At 46.1% G+C, this 19288-nt stretch overlaps 1 pseudogene; it reads left to right on the forward strand.

Annotated features, from left to right (window-relative positions):
- The first annotated feature begins 376 nt into the window (after positions 1-376).
- On the forward strand, positions 377-18466 carry LOC117980448 (NAD(P)H-hydrate epimerase-like; annotated as a pseudogene).
- The last annotated feature ends 822 nt before the right edge of the window (positions 18467-19288 follow it).

Below are 19288 nucleotides of genomic sequence, written 5' to 3' on the forward strand. Positions count from 1 at the left end.
CTGCGGGAGGCCGAGGCAGGAGAATCGCTTGAACCAGGGAGGCGGAGGTTGCAGCGAGCTGAGATCGCGTCACTGCACATCAGCCTGGGTGACAGTGCGAGACTGTCTCAAAACAAACAAACAAACAAGCAAGCAAGCATGGGTCCGCGGGTCGTAGTTCGCTGACCACTGATTTGGACGGTGGTGGTGCCTACAGGTTTTTCCAATCAGATGCAACAGCTGAGGCTGGGGGCCGTGGCTCACGCCTGTAATCCCCGTGTTTTGGAAGGCCGAGGCGGGAGGATCACTTGAGCCCAGAAGTTTATCAGCAGCCTGGGCAACACACAAGACTTCTGTCTCAACAACAACAACAACAGCATTAAAGAAAGAAAAAATGATGCGCCGGGGTCGCGTCGGGCTGGGCCGGGGCGCGCCGTGCGAGCCGGATGTCCGGCCTGCGGGCGCTGCCGGGCTCGGGCTGCTGGCTGCGGCTCGCGCCTGCGCGAATCAAAAGCCAGACCAGCGCCTGCCGCTCGGGACCCACCTAGTGGGGACCGCAGCGGCTGAACTCGGGTGGCCGCTGGGACTCAGCGGTCATGGCGAGCATAGCGGTGAAGCACCTGAGCCAGGAGGAAGCCCAGGCCGTGGACCAGGAGCTATTCAACGAGTACTAGTTCAGCGTGGACCGACTTGTGGAGCTGGCCGGGCTGAGCTGTGCCGCAGCCATCGCCGAGGCATATTCCCCCACGTCCATGTCCAGGAGCTCCACTACTGTCCTGGTCATCTGTGGCCCGGGGAATAATGGAGGAGATGGTCTGGTCTGTGCTCCGCACCTCAAACTCTTTGGCTAACCAGCCAACCCTCTATTACCCCAAAAGGCCTAACAAGCCCCTCTTCATTGCGTTGGTGACCCCGCGTCAGAAAATGGACATCCCTTTCCTTGGGGAAATGCGCTCAGAGCCCGTGATGATTGAGCTGTATGAGCTGGTGGTGGATGCCATCTTCGGCTTCAGCTTCGAGGGTGATGTTCGGGAACGTTCCACAGCATCCTGAGGGTCCTGAAGGGATTCACCGTGCCCACTGCCGGCATCAACATTCCCTCAGGATGGGATGTGGAGAAGGGAAACTCTGGAGGGATCCAGCCAGACTTGCTCATCTCCCTCACAGCACCCAAAAAGTCTGCAACCCAGGTTACCCGGTCGCCACCATTACCTGGGGGGTCGTTTTGTGCCACCTGCTCTGGAAAAGAAGTAGCAGCTGAACCTGCCCCCTACCCTGACACCAAGTGTGTGTATGGTCCGCAGTGAGGGAAGGTGGGTGGGTATTCTTCCCAATAAAGACTTAAAATCGCCCCCTCAGAAAAGAAAGAAAGAAAGAGAGAGAAAGAAAGCGAGAGAAAGGAAAAAATGTAAATTAAAAAAGAAAAACATCACGCCATTGCACACCAGCCTAGTTGACAGAGCAAGACTCCATCTCGAACAAAAAGAAAAAAATTAAAAAGAAGCAACCGATGGGATCCACTTCCAACACTGCATTCTGCAAATATTCTGTATGTATACGCAGTACACAATGCTATCCTTCCCGTTTTTTCCACCTTTTTCTTAGGAAGTGTCCATGCTCTCTTCACAGAAATAGTAGCATACTACGCACAGCATTCTGCATTTTGCTTTTTAACATTTTTTAAAAGTAATTTCAGTTTTTATTTTGGATTCAGAGAGGCCATGTGCAGTTTGTTACCGGGGTATATTGCGTGATGCTGAGGTTTGGGGTATAATTGTTCCCATCGCCCAGGTACTCAGTATAGTACCCAACAGTTCGTTTTTCACTACTCATCCCCTTTCTCTCCTCTCACGTTGGCCAGGCTGGTCTTGAACTCCTGACCTTAGGTAATCCACCTGTCTCGGCCTCCCAAAATGCTGGGATGACAGGCGTGAACCACAGCGCCCGGCCTAGCTCCTACTTCTAAGTGAGAACCTGCAGTGTTTGGTTTTCTGTCCCTGTATTAATTGGCTTAGGATGATGGCCTCCAGCTGCGACCATGTTGCTGCAAGGACATTATTTCGGGTTTTTTGGCTGCACAGTATTCTGTGGTGAATGTGTGCCACATTAAAAAAAATTATTTTTACTTATTAAATGTTTCATATCTTCATTTTATTTTTTTTCTCTTTTTCTCCCCCTCAAGTTGAACTTCATTTTCTTTATCCAATCCACCACTGATGGGCACCTAGGTTGATTCTGTATCTTTGCTGTTGTGAACATTGCTGTGATAAACATACATGTGCCTGTGTCTTTTTGGTAGAAAAATCTGTTTTATTTTTAATATGTATCTACTAATGGGATTGCTGGGTCAAATGGTAGCTCTGTTTTTTGTTTGTTTGTTTTTGTTTTTGGAGACAGAGTTTTGCTTTTGTTGCCCAGGCTGGAGTGCAGTGGCACAATCTCAGCTCCCCTCAATCTCCACCTCCCAGGTTCAAGCGATTCTCCTGCCTCAGCCTCCCGAGTAGCTGGGATTACAGGTATGCGCCACCACGCCCAGCTAATTTTGTATTTTTAGGAGAGATAGGGTTTCTCCATGTTGGCCTGGCTAGTCTCGAACTCCCGATCTCAGGTGATCCACCTGCCTCAGCCTCCCAGAGTGCTGTGATTACAGGCGTGAGCCACCACGCCCGGCCTGTAGCTCTGTTTCAAGTTCTTTGAGAAACCTCCTAACTACTTTACACAGTGGCGGGATGAATTGACATTGCCAGCAGCAGTGTATTAGCATTCTCTTTTCTCCACAGCGTTGCCAGCAGCTGCTGTTTTTGACTTTTTAATAATGGCTGTTCTGACTGGTGTGAGGTAGTATCTCACTGTGGTTTTGATTTACGTTTCTCTAATGATTAGTGATGCTGAACATTTTTTCATACGCTGGTTGGCTACTTGTTGGCATCTTCTTTTGAGAAATGTCTGTTCATGTCTTTTACCCATTTTTAAATGGGATTATTTGGTTTTTGCTTGTTCAATTGTTGAAGTTCCTTATATATTTTGGATATTAGACCTTTGTCAGGTGCATAGTTTGCAAATATTTCTTCTATTCTGTAGGTTGTCTATTTATTCTGTTGATAGTTACTATTACTGTGCAGAAGCTCTTTAGTTTAATTAGGCCCCACTTGTCAAATTTTGTTTTTGTTGCCATTGCTTTTGAGGACTTAGTCATAAATTCTTTCCCAAGGCTGATGTCCAGAATGGTGTTTCCTAGGTTTTCTTCTTGGATTCTTATAGTTTCAGGTCTTACATTTAAATCTTTAATCCATCTTGAGTTGTTGTTGTTATTATTATTATTATTATTATTATTATTATTATTATTATTGAGACAGAGTCTTGCTCTGTTGCCCAGGCTGGAGTGTAGTGGCACAATGTCAGCTCACTGCAACCTCTGCCTCCCGGGTTCAAGTGATTCTCCTGCCTCAGCCTCCCGAGTAGCTGGGATTACAGGCACACATCACCATGCCCGGCTAATTTTTTGTATTTTTTTGTAGAGACAGGGTTTCACCATGTTGGCCAGGCTGGTCTCGAACTCCTGACCTCAAGTGATCTGCCCACCTCAGCCTCGCAAAGTGTTGGGATTACAGGCATGAGCCACCTTGCCCAGCCTTGAGTTAATTTTTGTATATGGTGAAAGAAAGTTGGTCCAGTTTCGATCTTTGGCATATGGCTAGCCAGCTATCCCAGCACCATTTATTGAATAGGGAGTCCTTTCCCTATTGCTTGTTTTTGTTGACTTTGTCAAAGATCAGATGGCTGTAGGTGTGTGGCTTTATATCTAGGCTCTCAGTCCTGTTCCATTGGTCTATGTGTCTGTTTTTGTACCAGTACCGTGCTGTTTTGGTTACTGGAGCCTTATAGTATAGTTTGAAGCTGGGTAATGGGAAGCCTCCAGCTTTATTCTTTTTGCTTAGGATCGCTTTGGCTATTTGGGATCTTTTTTGGTTCCAGATGAATTTTTAAATAGTTTTTTTTCTAGTTCCGTGGAAAATGACATTAGTAGCTTGATAGGAAGAGCACTGAATCTGTAGATTGCTTTGGGCAGTGTGACCATTTTAATGGTATTGATTCTTCCAATTCTTGGGCATGGAATGTTTTCATTTGTTTGTGTCCTGTATGATTTCTTTCAGCAGTGTTTTGTAGTTCTTCCTGTAGAGATGTGCCTGCTTCCCTTCGCCTTCTGCCATGATTATAAGTTTCCTGAGGCCTCCTCAGCCATGCTTACTGTACAGCCTGCAGAGCTGTGAGCCTATTGAATCTCTTGTCTTTATAAATTACCCAGTCTCAGACAGTACAGGGTGAGAACGGATTAATACAGAAAATATATGTTGAAATCCTAGCTACTTGAGAGGCTGAGATGGAAGGATTGCGTGAGTCTAGCAGTTCAAGGCTGCAGTAAGCCATGATCACACCATTATGTAACTGAACAGAAGGTGAGTTGCTTGCCATATGCAGAGTCCAATTAACGAGATCAAGATCTGGTAGAAATAAGATGATTTATTCCAAAGCTAGCTTAGGGGAAGAGGCACAGGCATCCTGCCTTTAAATGTGCCACTTCACCTTTGGAGCAGAAAGCAGGAACTTTTAAAAGGCCTGGAAGGAAGTGAGCAAGGTAGGGGGTCCTTATCTGCCAGCAGTAGAGCTGGTGACTGCTGGCATGTTCGTGGGCAGGCTGGTATCTCTCAAGGCAACCTCTTTAGGGTGAGAGTTTCTTAGCAGGAATGCTTCAGTTTGCAAATCAACTGTTAACTCTTGAGAGTTCCATCTTGGAGTCCAGTTAGATAAACTTGCCCGTAGGGAGTCTGGTGAAAGGGAGGTAGAAGGCTATATTTGTGGGTTTTTTTGTTTTGCTTTGTTTTGTTTTGTTTTTGAGATGGAGTCTCCCTCTGTCACCCAGGCTGGAGTGCAGTGGCACAATCTTGGCTCACTGCAACCTCCGCCTCCCAGGCTCAAGCGTTTCTCCTGCCTCAGCCTCCTGAGTAGCTAGGATTACAGGTGCCAACCACCACGCCCGGCTACTTTTTGTATTTTTAGTAGAGACGGGGTTTCACCATATTGTCCAGGCTGGTCTCGAACTCCTGACCTCAAGCGATCTGCCTGCTTTGGCCTCCCAAAGTGCTGGGATTACAGGTGTGAGTCACTGCACCCAGCCTATATTTCCATTTCTAAAAGGCTAAGTATAAAGTGGGCAACCGGGGGAAAGAGAAAAGAAGAGAGAGGAAAAATTAAACTACCCCCTAGAAAAATGGGGGTACTCAGTTACATTTCCCCACTGACAAATTCCATTCCATTTCTATGGGATCTGGGCACCATATTCATTCTGGCTACTTCCTGCTGAAAGGGAGCATAGCCTTTGGGCATCGGAATGGAACTGATGTATTTGGAGTTGTGAATATTCATGAGTACTTGGGCTTGCAGATGATGTTTGTTGGAGCAATATGGTGCGAGGTCTCGAGAGCCTCTGAGAGAATGCCTGTCTTGCATTCCTATACAGAGGGTGCAACAGCAGTGGACCCTACAACAGAGGGATATGCCCATCTCTGCAATCAGGGCCAATGTTACAAGCAGCTTTGCCACCAGGATGGTTCTGACCTGGACCAGGATGCCAACCGCTGGTCTAGCAACAGTGTGGGGTCAGACACACCTTTGATTTGTTGGTGCATGTTTCACATGGCTATCCGAGGCACTTCCTGAATTCTTAATTATCATGCAGGTTCACCACTGCCAATTTTAAGTGGATATGATGACAGGTTGGTTGGGTATATATATTTGACAGGCTACAAAAAGAGCTATGAATCCTCATGAAAGTGTCTCGTTTTTGAGAAAGGATCAGCTTAAATAGCTGTGTCTCATCCAGAAGGTGGCATTGGAGATGGGCTAGGCCTCTGCATGTGATGAAGGCAAACAGATTTTTAATAGGAGGTGTTTCCATGGAAACAGAAGAAAAACAAAGGTTAATGTTGGGCAGTTTATCCAGATGTTAGGCTCAAAGCATCCTTAATTACAGAGGAGGAAGGCAGTGGCAGTCTGACATGTTTTTCTCACCTGTATTGCAAAGAATAATATAGTAGTAATTTCACTGAGTCCAACTCAGAAAAATGGAAGAAAAATTTAGAAGGATTAATTTGGGATTGTATCCTGGGAAGAATTCAGGATTTAGTCCAAATTGCAGAAAATAATAAAAGCTCAAAAACAGTAGACAAGACTAGAATCTAACAACAGGTATACTATAGTTTTTTCTGAAACATAATTTTTCTCTCTCCAGTTCCCATTTTTACTAAAGACAAATCATAGTAGGACAAATTTATTTGAAAAATAACTTTTAGGGCCAGGCGTGGTGGCTCATGCCTGTAATCCCAGCACTTTGGGAGGCTGAGGTGGGTGGATCACAAGGTCAGCAGATCGAGACCATCCTGGCTAACGCAGTGAAACCCTGTCTCTACTAATAATACAAAAAATTAGCCGGGCGTGGTGGCAGGCACCTGTAGTCCCAGTTACTCGGGAGGCTGAGGCAGGAGAATGGCGTGAACCTGGGAGGCGGAGCTTGCAGTGAACAGAGATCGCATCACTGCACTCCAGCCTGGGCGACAGAGCAAGACTCTGTCTCCAAGAAAAAAAAAGAAAAAGAAAAAGAAGTTTTAGTCTTACAATACTTGGCCTGAGTATTTGCATAAAGTACAGCAAGAATAATTATTTGTCATATCGGCTTTTTTAAAAATTGGCTTTACTGGAACTTTGTTTTATAAGGAATCTCAGATTAAGACTTTTTAAAGCCTTGAGTCCAGCCGTGAATTTATCTGTGCCTGCAAATGCTATAGGAACTGGGTGAATTCCTCTCCTCAAGGTCCCAAGATAACTTGGGGTTCCTGGGCCTGTCAGAAAGTGACACTCTTGGCCAGGCACGGTGGCTCACGCCTGTAATCAGAGAACTTTGGGAAGCCAAGGCGGGTAGATCATGAGGTCAGGAGTTCGACACCAGCCTGGCCAAGATAGTGAAACCCCATCTCTGCTAAAAATACAAAAATTTGCCAGGCATGGTGGCGTGAGCCTGTCCCAGCTACTTGGGAGGCTGAGGCAGGAGAATCGCTTGAACCCGGGAGGCAGAGGTTGTGGTGAGCCAAGATTGTGTCACTGCACTCCAGCCTGGTGACAGAGCGAGACTCTATTTCAAAAAAAAAAAAAGTGATACTCTTTACTTACCATGGGTCAGGAAATGCTGTACAGGGACTATGTTGACAAGGTATGAGACCAGCTTTTCCAAGGGGCTTTATAGGCTCTGTAAATCAACTTTCATTCCTTAAAGCAGTCTGTTTATACCTGAAAGTAGCCATTCCAGTCAAAGCCTTGGTAAAGTGTCTCCAGTGGTGTCCTGTTACAAAGAAAACAGATTTGGGCCAGGCACGGTGGCTCACGCCTGTAATCCCAGCACTTTGGGAGGCTGAGGAGGGCAGATCACTTGAGGTCAGGAGTTTGAGACCAGCCTGTCCAACATGGTGAAACCCTGTCCCTACTAAAAATACAAAAATTAGCCAGGCGTGGTGGTGCACACCTGTAATCCCAGCTACTCGGGAGGCTGAGGCAGGAGAATCGCTTGAACCTGGGAGGCGGAGGTTGCAGTGAGCCCAGATGGCGCCACTGCACTCCAGCTGGGCCAACAGAGCGAGACTCCATCTCAAAAAACAAAAAAAAAAAAAAAAAGAGAAAAAACAGATTTGTATTGACCTTATGCAAATAACTATACTGCCATAAATTAAGTATACTTACAAATACTGACACCTAGCCAACCCCATGTTGGTCTTGAACTCATGAGCTCAAGTGATCTGCCTACCTCGGCCTCCCAAATGCTGGCATTATAGGCGTAAGCCCCTACACCCAGCCTAGGTTTAAGCACTTGATATTACAAAATAGAATCCCAGGTCATTATAAGTAAAAGGGAAACATCTTTAATCACGGACAGAGGGAATACTCAGTTCTGAATGGGACCCAGTAAAGACAGCATGAGGCCAGCTGAATCTGTCTTTTTTCTCTTCCCCCCTTTTTTTGGTCATTTATTCAAAAGGCAAACAAAAATCTTTCATTATCTTTTTTTTTTTTTTTGAGACAGAATCTCACTCTGTCACCTAGGCTGGCATGCAGTCACACGATCTTGGCTCACTGCAACCTCCATCTCCTGGGTTCAAGTGATTCTCCTGCCTCAGCTTCCCAAGTAGCTGGGATTACAAGTATGCACCATTACACCCGGCGAATTTTTGTATTTTTACTCGAGACAAGGTTTTGCCATGTTGGCCAGGCTAGTCTTGAACTTCTGGCCTCAAGTGATCCACCCACCTTGGCCTCCTAAAGTGCTGGGATTACAGGCGTGAGCCACCATATACAGCCAAAAATCTTTTATTATCTTTTAATATTGCACTAAAATCTTGTTCAAAAGAGAAAGCCAAATTTCACCTTTGCATTAGCATACTATTAATGTTAAACCTGATTCTTTTGTTTTGTTTTTTTTTTGAGATGAAGTCTCACTTTTGTCCCCCAGGCTGGAGTGCAATGGCGTGATCTCGGCTCACTGCAACCTCCGCCTCCTGGATTCAAGTGATTCTCCTGCCTCAGCCTCCCAAGTAGCTAGGATTACAGGCGCCTGCCACCACACCTGGTTAATTTTTGTATTTTTAGTAGAGAAGGGGTTTCACCATGTTGGCCAGGCTGGTCTTGAACTCCTGACCTCAGGTGATCCACCTGCCTCAGCCTCCCAAAGTGTTGTGATTACAGGTGTGAGCCACCACGCCTGGCTAAACCTGATTTGTTTTTTTGAGATGGAGTCTCACTCTGTCGCCCAGGCTGGAGTGCAGCGGCGTGATCTCAGCTCACTGCAAGCTCCGCCTTCCAGGTTCACGCCATTCTCCTGCCTCAGCCTCCTGAGTAGCTGGGACTACAGGCGCTCACCACCAAGTCTGGCTAATTTTTTTTGTATTTTTAGTAGAGACGGGGTTTCACTGTGTTAGCCAAGATGGTCTGGATCTCCTGACCTCATGATCCACCCGCCTTGGCTTCCCAAAGTGCTGGGATTACAGGCGTGAGCCACCATGCCCAGCCCTGTAAACCTGATTCTTAATAAAACCTTATAGACAAATCTATCCAATCCTAATTAGTTTGACCATAATGTAACATTTCCATAAGCCTTTTATAGCCCTTTACAAGTTTCTGTTAAACAGCAGCTCAATTCAAGAACACCTTGTTATTCAGACACATGGGCCCAGTTTTGGCCCTGCATCAATATACTCTTTTTTTTTTTTTTTTTTTTAAGACGGAGTCTCGCTCTGTCACCCAGGCTGGAGTGCATTGGTGCCATCTTGGTTCACTGCAACCTCTGCCTCCTGGGTTCAAGTGATTTTCCTGCCTCAGCCTCCCGAGTAGCTGGGATTACAGGCACCTGCCACCATACCATTTTTAGTAGAGACGGGGTTTCATTCTGTTGGCCAGGCTGGTTTCGAACCCTGATCTCAAGTGATCTGCCCACCTCGGCCTCCCAAAGTGCTGGGATTACAGTCATGAGCCACCATATCTGACCAATGTACTTTTATTTCAATATTCAACCTACAGAAAAACAAAATAATCTCCTCAAAATCTTAGCCAACTTGCTCAAACCCACAGAATTTTCTTTACAAGATCAATCCTTCAGAAATCCTTTACGACTTATCTAAATCTTCAATTTTGTCCCATTACTCTTTTAGATTAGACAATCCTTAAGAACTTCTGAATTAGACAAAATCATATTCCCTTGAACAAAAAATATATTTTCATATCTTACAATCTTTTACCAAAAACACATTCTACCTTCCTTATGCACCTTGCGTGTAAAACCTGTTTCTCTGGTAGTCTCAAGCATGTGTTACAATGTGAACTCTCAGCAGCTTTTACTTTTTGATGAAAATCCTCGTAGGTAAGCAATGTTAACCATGTATCAGGTTGTATATTAAAAGTCATAGAAGCAGTTTATGGCCTTAAAGTATCTAGCAGATAGTACCTGGCCTGCCTAATTTAGACCAAATGTATACATTTATTTTTTATTTTTTATTTTTTTGAGACAAAGTTTCACTCTTGTTGCCCAGGCTGGAGTGCAATGGCGTGATCTCGGCTCACCGCAACCTCCGCCTCCCAGATTCAAGTGATTCTCCTGCCTCAGCCTCCCGAGTAGCTGGGATTACAGGCATGCGCCACCACACCCGGCTAATTATGTATTTTTAGTAGAAACCGGGTTTCTCCATGTTTGTCAGGCTGGTCTGAAACTCCTGACCTCAGGTGATCCCCTCGCCTTGGCCTCCCAAAGTGCTGGGATTGCAGGCATGAGCCACTGTGCCTGACTTTTTTTTTTTTTTTTTGAGACAGAGTTTTGCTCTGTCACCCAGCCTGGAGTGCAGTGGCACGATCTTGGCTCACTGCAACCTCCACCTCGCAGGTTCAAGCGATTCTTCTGGCTTAGCCTCCTGTAGCTGAGTAGCTGGGATTATAGGTATGTGCCACCACGTCTGACTAATTTTTGCATTTTTAGTAGAGACAAGGTTTCACTATGTTGGTCAGGCTGGTCTCGAACTCCTGACCTCAGGTGATCCACCCACCTTGGCCTCCCAAAGTGCTGGGATTACAGGCATGAGCCACTGTGTCTGGCCCAAATGTATAAATTTTGAAGATGTTTTTATTTTACTTTATCAAGAATCTTTAAACACATGACCTAAAAGGCATTAATGTTTCTATCTTACTTTTTTTTTTTGAGACGGAGTCTCTGTCGCCCAGGGTGGAGTGCAGTGGTGCGATCTTGGCTCACTGCAAGCTCTGCTTCCCAGGTTCAAGTGATTCTCCTGCCTCAGCCTCCCCACTAACTAGGATTACAGACGCCTGCCATCACACCCGGCTAATTTTTGTATTTTTAGTAGAGATGGGGTTTCACCCTATTGGCCAGGCTGGTCTCCAACTCCTGACCACAAGTGATCCACCTGCCTTGGCCTCCCAAAGTACTGGGATTACAGACATGAGCCACCACGCCCAGCCTAAAGTTTCTATTTTTCTGACAACATATGTTTGATTTAAGCGATTATTATTATTATTTTTGAAATGGAGTTTGGCTGTGTCGCCCAGGCTGGAGTGCAGTGGCATGATCTTGGCTCACTGCAACCTCTGCCTCCTGGATTCAAGCAATTCTCCTCTCTCAGCCTCTCAAGTAGCTGGGATTACAGGTGCCCACCACCACGCCCAGTTAATTATTGCATTTCTAGTAGAGACGGGGTTTTGCCATGTTGGCCAGGCTGGTCTTGAGCTCCTGACCTCAGGTAATCCACCTGCCTCGGCCTCCCAAAGTGCTGGAATTACAGGCATGAGCCACCATGGCTGGCCTAGCTGTTTTATTCTTTTTATTTTCCTTTTTTTTAGAGAAGGGGTCTCACTATGTTGCCCAGGCTGGTCTTGAACTCCTGGGCTCAAGTGAGCCTCCCACCTTGGCCTCCCAAAGTGTTGAGATTACAGGCAGGAGCCCAGCCTGTTTTTATTAAATGTCTTATTTATCAAAAATTTCACAAAGATCATTCTGTTTGGATCAAAATTTTGCATTATAGTTTTATAACTCTTATGCAAACTTTTTTTTTTTTTTTTTTTAAATGGAGTCTCACTCTGTCGCCCAGGCTGGAGTGTAGTGGTTTGATCTCGGCTCACTGCAAGCTCCGCCTCCCGGGTTCACGCCATTCTCCTGCCTCAGCCTCCCAAGTAGCTGGGACTACAGGCGCCCACCACCACGCCCGGCTAATTTTTTGTATTTTTAGTAGAGATGGGGTTTCACCATGTTAGCCAGGACGGTCTCGATCCACCCACCTCAGCCTCCCAAAGTGCTGGGATTACAGGCGTGAGCCACCGCGCCCGGCTTTATGCAAAATTTTTACACCTAATAACATCTGGCAGAGATCAACATGAAACCACTTGATCAATGAATCCAAACGAAAATGTATGTTGACAATTCTTAAGACATTTCTAATATTATTTTGCCAATAATTTTAAGGCCAGCTTATTTTTTAAAGACTTTACTTAATTTATGAGTACTTCTTAACTTTAAGCCAATTTGGCACCTTGTGGCCACAACATGAAACAAAATGCCTGTACATACACATAAACACACACATACACACTCATGTAAAGCAGGCAGAAAACAAAATAGAGGAAGATAGAGCCTGGCTGGCTTCCACATAGGAGCCAGGTTTTACAAGTGGGGTGAGAGAAAGAAAGGAGGGGAAGGAAAAAAGATAAAGCAACCGAAAGGAAACGCTCCAGCCACTATAGAATGTGGGGTCGCTATCCACACTGTTATTGTTTGTTGAAGAAGGGATCACGGCCCACACACAAAGTCATACATTCATACGTGCAAACAAACAGCGTACTTCCAAAGGAGTCCAATCAGAGAGGCTGGGTGGGGTCTTCAATTTCCCTCCGCAGTTCCAAATGACTCTGCGGACTGCTGAGTCCCATCTGAGTAGAGCTCTCTTGGCGCCCCACATGCAGACGAACGCAAATGCTCAAATGTTATCACTGACAGCCAAATCTTTCTTTTTTATTTTTTTGAGATGGAGTTCCGCTCTTGTTGCCCAGGCTGGAGTGCAGTGGCATGATCTTGGCTCACTGCAACCTCCGCCTCCCAGGTTGAAGCGATTCTCTGGCCTCAGCCTCCCAAGTAGCTGGAATCACAGGCGCCCACCACCACATCTGGCTAATTTTTGTATTTTTAGTAGAGGCGGGGTTTAGCCATATTGGCCAGGCCGGTCTCGAACTGCTGACCTTAGGTGATCTGCCCGCCTTGGCCTCCCAAAGTGCTGGGATTTCAGGTGTGAGCCACTGCGCCCCGCCCAGCCAAATCTTAAGTAGAGCAGTGACACCCAAAACAAGGCAGAGGGCAGTCAGGTGCACTCCAACCAACTTAACCAGCTCCTAATGATGGTGGCTTCCCCCCACCCCACAAAAAAAGTGAACAAAGAAAGTGAACTTTCTTTGAACCAGGGAAGCATTGAAGGCAGCCAACATTGTGCCAGGAGGCAAAAGGGAGGTTTCCCAAAAACAAAAGCATTTTTGGCCGCTTCTGAGAAGTTCCTTAACATCCCCATCATGGGGTCTACTAGCCACGAGCGGCTGGTGCTCACAGGTGACCCGAGGCCTCACTCAGTAGTGAAAGCAGGTGGTCAAGCACAGGCCTGCCCGGAGCGCACAGCACTTCCCAGTCTGGGCCACCAGAACTGTAACCCAATAGCAGGTGAGTTGCTTGCTGCGTGCAGAGTTCAATTAGCAAAAGTGAGGTCTGATAGAAAGAAAGTAATGTATTATGAAGCTAGTTTAGGGGAAAAGGCACCACAAGCATCCTGCCTTTAAATATGCCACTTGGCCTTTGGAGCAAAAAGCAGGCACTTTTAAAAAGCAAGGGAGAAAGTGAGCAAGGTGGGGGGGTCTCTGTGTTAACTTGGTGCCTTACCTACTGGGCCATTGTGCTGGTGACTGCTGCCATCTTTGTGGGCAAGCTGGTGTCTCTCAGGCAGCCTGCTATAGGGTGAGAGTTCCTTAGCCGGCATGCTTCAGTTTGCAAATCAACTGTTAACCCTTGGTTTGTTCTGTCTTGGAGCCCATAGTTAGATAAACTTTCCCTGGGAGGAGTCTGGTGACGGGGAGGTAGAAGGCTATATTTGTATTTCTAAAAGGCTAAGTAGGAAACGGGGAAGGGGGGGAACAAGAAAAGAAGAGAGAAAAAATAATTAAATCATTCCTTAGATAGAGGTACTCAGTTACAACTGCACTCCAGCCTGTGTGACAGAGTGAGACCTTGTCTCTAAAATTGTTTTCAATGAAGTATGGCAATGTGTGCTTGTAGTCCTGGCTACTCAGGGAGGCAAGATGGGAGGATTCCTTGTGCCCAGGAGTTCGAATCCAGCCTGGGCAACTTATGGAGACCCTGTCTCCAAAACAAAACACAGAAAGAAAAAGAAAAAAGACGATGGCTCACGCCTGTAATCCCAGCACTTTGGGAGGCTGAGGTGGGTGGATCACCTGAGTCAGGTGTTTGAGACCAGCCTGGCCAACATGGTGAAACCCTGTCTCTACTAAAAATACAAAAATTAGCCAGGCGTGGTGGCGCACACCTGTAATCCTAGCTACTTGGGAGGCTGAGGCACAAGAATCACTTGAACCCCAGAGGCGGAGGTTGCAGTGAGCTGAGATTGTGCCACTGCACTCCAGCCTGGGTGACAGATCGAGACTTTGTCTCAAAAAAAAAAAAAAAAAAAAAAGGCCGGGAGCGGTGGCTCACACCTGTAATCCCAGCACTGTGGGAGGCTGAGGCAGGCAGATCAAGAGGTCAGGAGATCGAGACGATTCTGGCTAACATGGTGAAACCCTGTCTCTACTAAAAATACAAAAAAATTAGCCGGGTGTGGTGGCAGATGCCTGTAGTCCCAGCTACTTAGAAGGCTGAGGCAGGAGAATGGCGTGAACCTGGGAGGCAGAGCTTGCAGTGAGCCGAGATCGTGCCACTGCATTCCAGCCTGGGCAACAGAGCAAGACTCTGTCTCAAAAAAAAAAAAAAAAGAAGAAAAAAAGTTGAAATTTATCAACTGCCTTGTTAGTAGGTATTGATAAGACTGGTATCTTTTCTCATTTTATCTATTTATGTAATGAATTATATTAATTGAGTTTCTAATATTAAACCATCCTTGCCTGTCTGGAATAAGTCCACTTGAATATCATTTTAAATTATATTTAAGTGCTATTGGATTGTTGTTGAGATATAGGAAAAGCCAAAGTGTTATTCCTAGTCTCTCACTCAACAGTCAATACACCTGTGACCCCAGATGTGTGTATTTTCCCTCTACACAGCAAGCAAGCAATTCTCTGTCAGACACCTGCTGTGTGTCCTCTAATTCAGTTTAACTCTAACAGTATTTACCTGACGTTAGTGTCGGATCCCACACATTGAGGGCTCAGTCCCACAAGACTGTCCCCCACTTCAGATGTCAGTTGCAAGTCCAGACCTTTGGAACTTCTGACCAACTGGCTATACATTGGGGTTCCCATGACCCCTCCTCAGGTTTTATTAATTTGCTAGAGTAGCTCCCAGAACTCAGGCAAACACTTACATTTACCCATTTACTATAAAGGATATCACACAGGCCGACAGAAGAGATGCATAGAGCGAGGTATGGAGAAAGGAGTGTGCCACCCTGCAGGAACCTCCACGTGTTTGGCTAGCTGGGAGCCCCCTGAATCCCGTTTTTTGGGGTTTTAATGGAGGCATGATTGATTAAATCACTGGCCACTGGTGATCAGCTTAACCTTCAGCCCCTCTCCCTTCCTGGGAGGTTGGGGGCGGGGCAGGGGCGGGGTAGAGGGTGGGGCGTGGAGCTGAAAATCCCAGTCCTCTAAATGTGCCTTGGTCTTTCCAGTGACCTGCCCACCTCCTGAAGCTACCTAGGGGTCCCCCAGCCAGCAGTCATCTCATTAGCATATCAAAGACACTCTTACCTCTCTGGAGATTCCTCAGGTTTTAAGAACAATGTATCAGGAAGTGGAGAGGAAGACTATTTGTGGAGCTCAGGGGAAAAGGCCAGATTAGAGAAAGAGATTTGAATCATTTTCATAAAGGTGGGATTTCATGCCAGGAAACTGGATGAGCTCACCTAGGGGCGGAATGTAGACAGAGAAGGCAGAAGACGCAGGACCCAGCACTATTTCAAGGTTCATCCTCTGGGGGCATGCCAGCAGCTGTGCCAACAGGAAAAGGCTACCTGGGGGTCAGGCATGTTCAACATGAAGGCTCCATCTTCCCTTTTCTTCGTCAGGCACGTGTACAGTAAGGAGCAGACAACATGGTGCTCTCCAGGTAGGAAGCTCATTTGCATAATAAAACATTACAGTGGGGTGGACACTAAACGTCACACCTGGTCCAGCCAATCTTTGGGCCCTATGTAAATCAGACACCACATCCTCAAGCTCGTGTATGAAACCCGGTGCATTGCACCACTAACCAGAAGAGCCACTCAGCGGCCTCTGTCTCTCTGCAGGAGAGAACTATTCTTCTTTCTCTTTCTTTTGCCTATTAAACCTCCACGCTCTTTCTTTGTTTTTGTTTTTGTTTTTTTTTTTTGAGACAGAGTCTCACTCTGTCACCCAGGCTGGAGTGCAATGGAGCAATTTCGGCTCACTGCAACCTCCACTTCCCGGGGTCAAGCAATTCTCCAGCCTCAGCCTCCCAAGTAGCTGGGATTACAGGTGCCCACCACCATGCCCGGCTAATTTTTTGTATTTTTAGTAGAGACAGGGTTTCACCATGTTGGTCAGGCTGGTCTCGAACTCCTGACCTTGGATGATCTACCCACCTCAGTCTGTCAAAGTGCAAAGTGCTGAGGTTATAGGTGTGAGCCACTGCGCTGGCTTGAATGTCTACATTTAAACTAAAAAAAAAAAAAAAAAAAGGTTCATCCTCTGAGGGGGAACCAGCAAAAAAATATACGTATATAGAAAATTCCTTGGTAATGAAGAGGAAAGAGACACTAATACATGCTGCAGTGTAGCTGACCTTGAAAACACTACGGCAAGTGAAAGAAGCTAGACACAAAAGGCCACATATTATATGATTCCATTTATGTAAAATTTCTAGGCTGAGCGCGGTAGCTCATGCCTGTTATCCCAGCACTTTGGGAAGTGAAGGTGGGAGGATCACTTGCGCCCAGGAGTTCAAGACCAGCCTCAGCAACACCACCATCTCTACAAAAAAAAAAAAAAAAAAAGCTGGGCATGATGGCATGCATCTGTAGTCCTAGCTACTTGAGAGGCTGAGGAGGGAGGATTGCTTGAGCCTGGGAGGTCAAGGCTGCAGTGAGTTGTGATTCTGCCACTACACTCCAGCCTGGGCAACAGAGCGAGATCCTGTCTCAAAAAACATTTTTTGGCCGGGTGCTGTGGCTTGTGCCTGTAATCCCGGCACTTTGGGAGGCCGAGGCAGCAGATCACCTGAGGTCAGGAGTTTGAGACCAGCCTGACCAACATGGTGAAACCCCGTCTCTACTAAAAACACAAAAATTAGCCAGACATGTTGGCAGGTGCCTGTAATCCCAGCTACTTGGGAAGCTAAGGCAGGAGAATCGATTGAACCCCGGAGGCAGAGGTCACAGTAAGCTGAGATGGCGCCACTGCACTCCAGCCTGGATGACAGCACAAGACTCCATCTCAAAAACAAAAACCTTTTTTTTTTTTTTTTTTTTTTTTTTTTTTGAGACGGAGTCTCGCTTTGTCGCCCAGGCTGGAGTGCAGTGGCAAGACCTCGGTTCATTGCAAGCTCCGCTTTCCGGGTTCACGCCATTCTCCTGCCTCAGCCTCCAGAGTAGCTGGGACTACAGGCGCCCGCCACTGCGCCCAGCTAATGTTTTGTATTTTTAGTAGAGACGGGGTTTCGCCGTGGTCTCGATCTCCTGACCTCGTGATCCGCCCTCCTCGGCCTCCCAAAGTGCTGGGATTACACGCGTGAGCCACCGCGCCCAGCCCACAAAAACCATTTTTTAATATAAAATTTCCAGAATAGGCAAATCTATAGAGACAAAATAGACGAATGGTTGCCTAGGGCTCGGGGGAGTGTAGAGATGGGGAATGACTGATAACGAGTAAAGGATTTATTTTGTATGTGATGCAAGCACTCTAAACCTGTGAGGTGATGACTGCCCAGCTCCAAGTATGCTAAAACTATCGAATCGTGAACCCTAAGTGAATTTTGTGGTATGTTAATTATGTCTCAATAAAAACGTGGGGGACAAAAACAGAAGAAATGGCTAGAATGTAGAAAGATAATCTGGTGACTGTGGCATCCAAAGCTGCTTCCACCCTAGTGTGGAGTCCTGATAGGGAAGCCACACTGAGGAAGGGGTCCCAGGTGCGGGGGAACAACTGTTCCAAGAGACAGCTAATCACAGACAGCCTGCTGGCACAACATCCTGTTTCCAAATACCTTGCTCCTCATGTAGCCCCAGAAGTACAACTTCCTTCTGCACGTAGCTTCCTCCAGCATGACCCTATAAAACTTCCCTCCAGCCCTGCCTCTTTGCAGACAGCCCCTTCTCTGCTGTGCTGCCCACTGTAACCTTGCAATGTAGCTTTGAACTTTCTCAAATAAATCTGCCATTCTTTACCTATGACTGTCTCAGTAAATTCCTTTACTGCCTGTGACACCAGCCCCAGCCAGTTGCACCTGGTCAGGGTGCACTGGTCCCACCCATGAGAGGCCAGTTTTCACTTTTTTTGGCAAAATGGAGAAACATTAATTGGGGCCAAGAGTGCCTGTTGGAAACTCATTTCTTGACTAGCATTCTTATAAAAACAATTGTTTTTTAAAGACAGGGCCTCCCTCTGTCACCCAGGCTGGAGTGCAGTGGTGCAATCACAGATCCCTACAGCTTCAAACTCCTGGGCTCAAGTGATTCTCCTCCTGAGTAACTGGGACTACAGGTATGTGCCACCATGCCCAGGTAATTTTACAAAAATTTTTCTTTCATAAACCATAGTTTATACAATATCTTAGCTTACACTATTAACACTTTATTGAAAATATTTCTTTTTTTTTTATTATCTTTTTTTTTTGAGATGGAGTCTTGCTCTGTCGCCCAGGCTGGAGTGCAGTGGTGCAATCTCGGCTCACTGCAAGCTCCACCTCCCGGGTTCACGCCATTCTCCTGCCTCAGCCTCCTGAGTAGCTGGGACTACAGGCGCCCGCCACCACGCCCGGCTAATTTTTTTTGTATTTTTAGTAGAGATGGGGTTTCACCGTGTTAGCCAGGATGGTCTTGATTTCCTGACTTTGTGATCCGCCTGCCTTGGCCTCCCAAAGTGCTGGGATTACAGGTGTGAGCCAGCGCGCCCGGCCTATTGAAAATATTTCTATTGAAAAGAACATACTATGCAAACACATAAAAGTGTTTGGTAAGAAAACAAAAGCACATGTTTACTACCAGTGTGAATTACTAGCTGACAATGATCAACTTCTCAAATAAGAACATTAACCTACTCGTGATTGAAGAAAGAATTATCCTGTCTATGGGTGACATAAGCAACGTGGCCAGGACAGAACCAGTGGATGAAACCATATATCATTCCAATTTGGCCAGTTAACTTATGTAAGTGTAATGAAACAGTTAACTTTATTCATTAATATACTCAAACATTATCTTTCCTTCCAAGATTTTCAAAAATTTAATTATCCAAATAATTTAAGTTTGGTATTTCTATATTT

This window comes from Pan paniscus, chromosome 4, assembly GCF_029289425.2.
Source record: "Pan paniscus chromosome 4, NHGRI_mPanPan1-v2.0_pri, whole genome shotgun sequence".
NCBI lineage: Eukaryota > Metazoa > Chordata > Mammalia > Primates > Hominidae > Pan > Pan paniscus.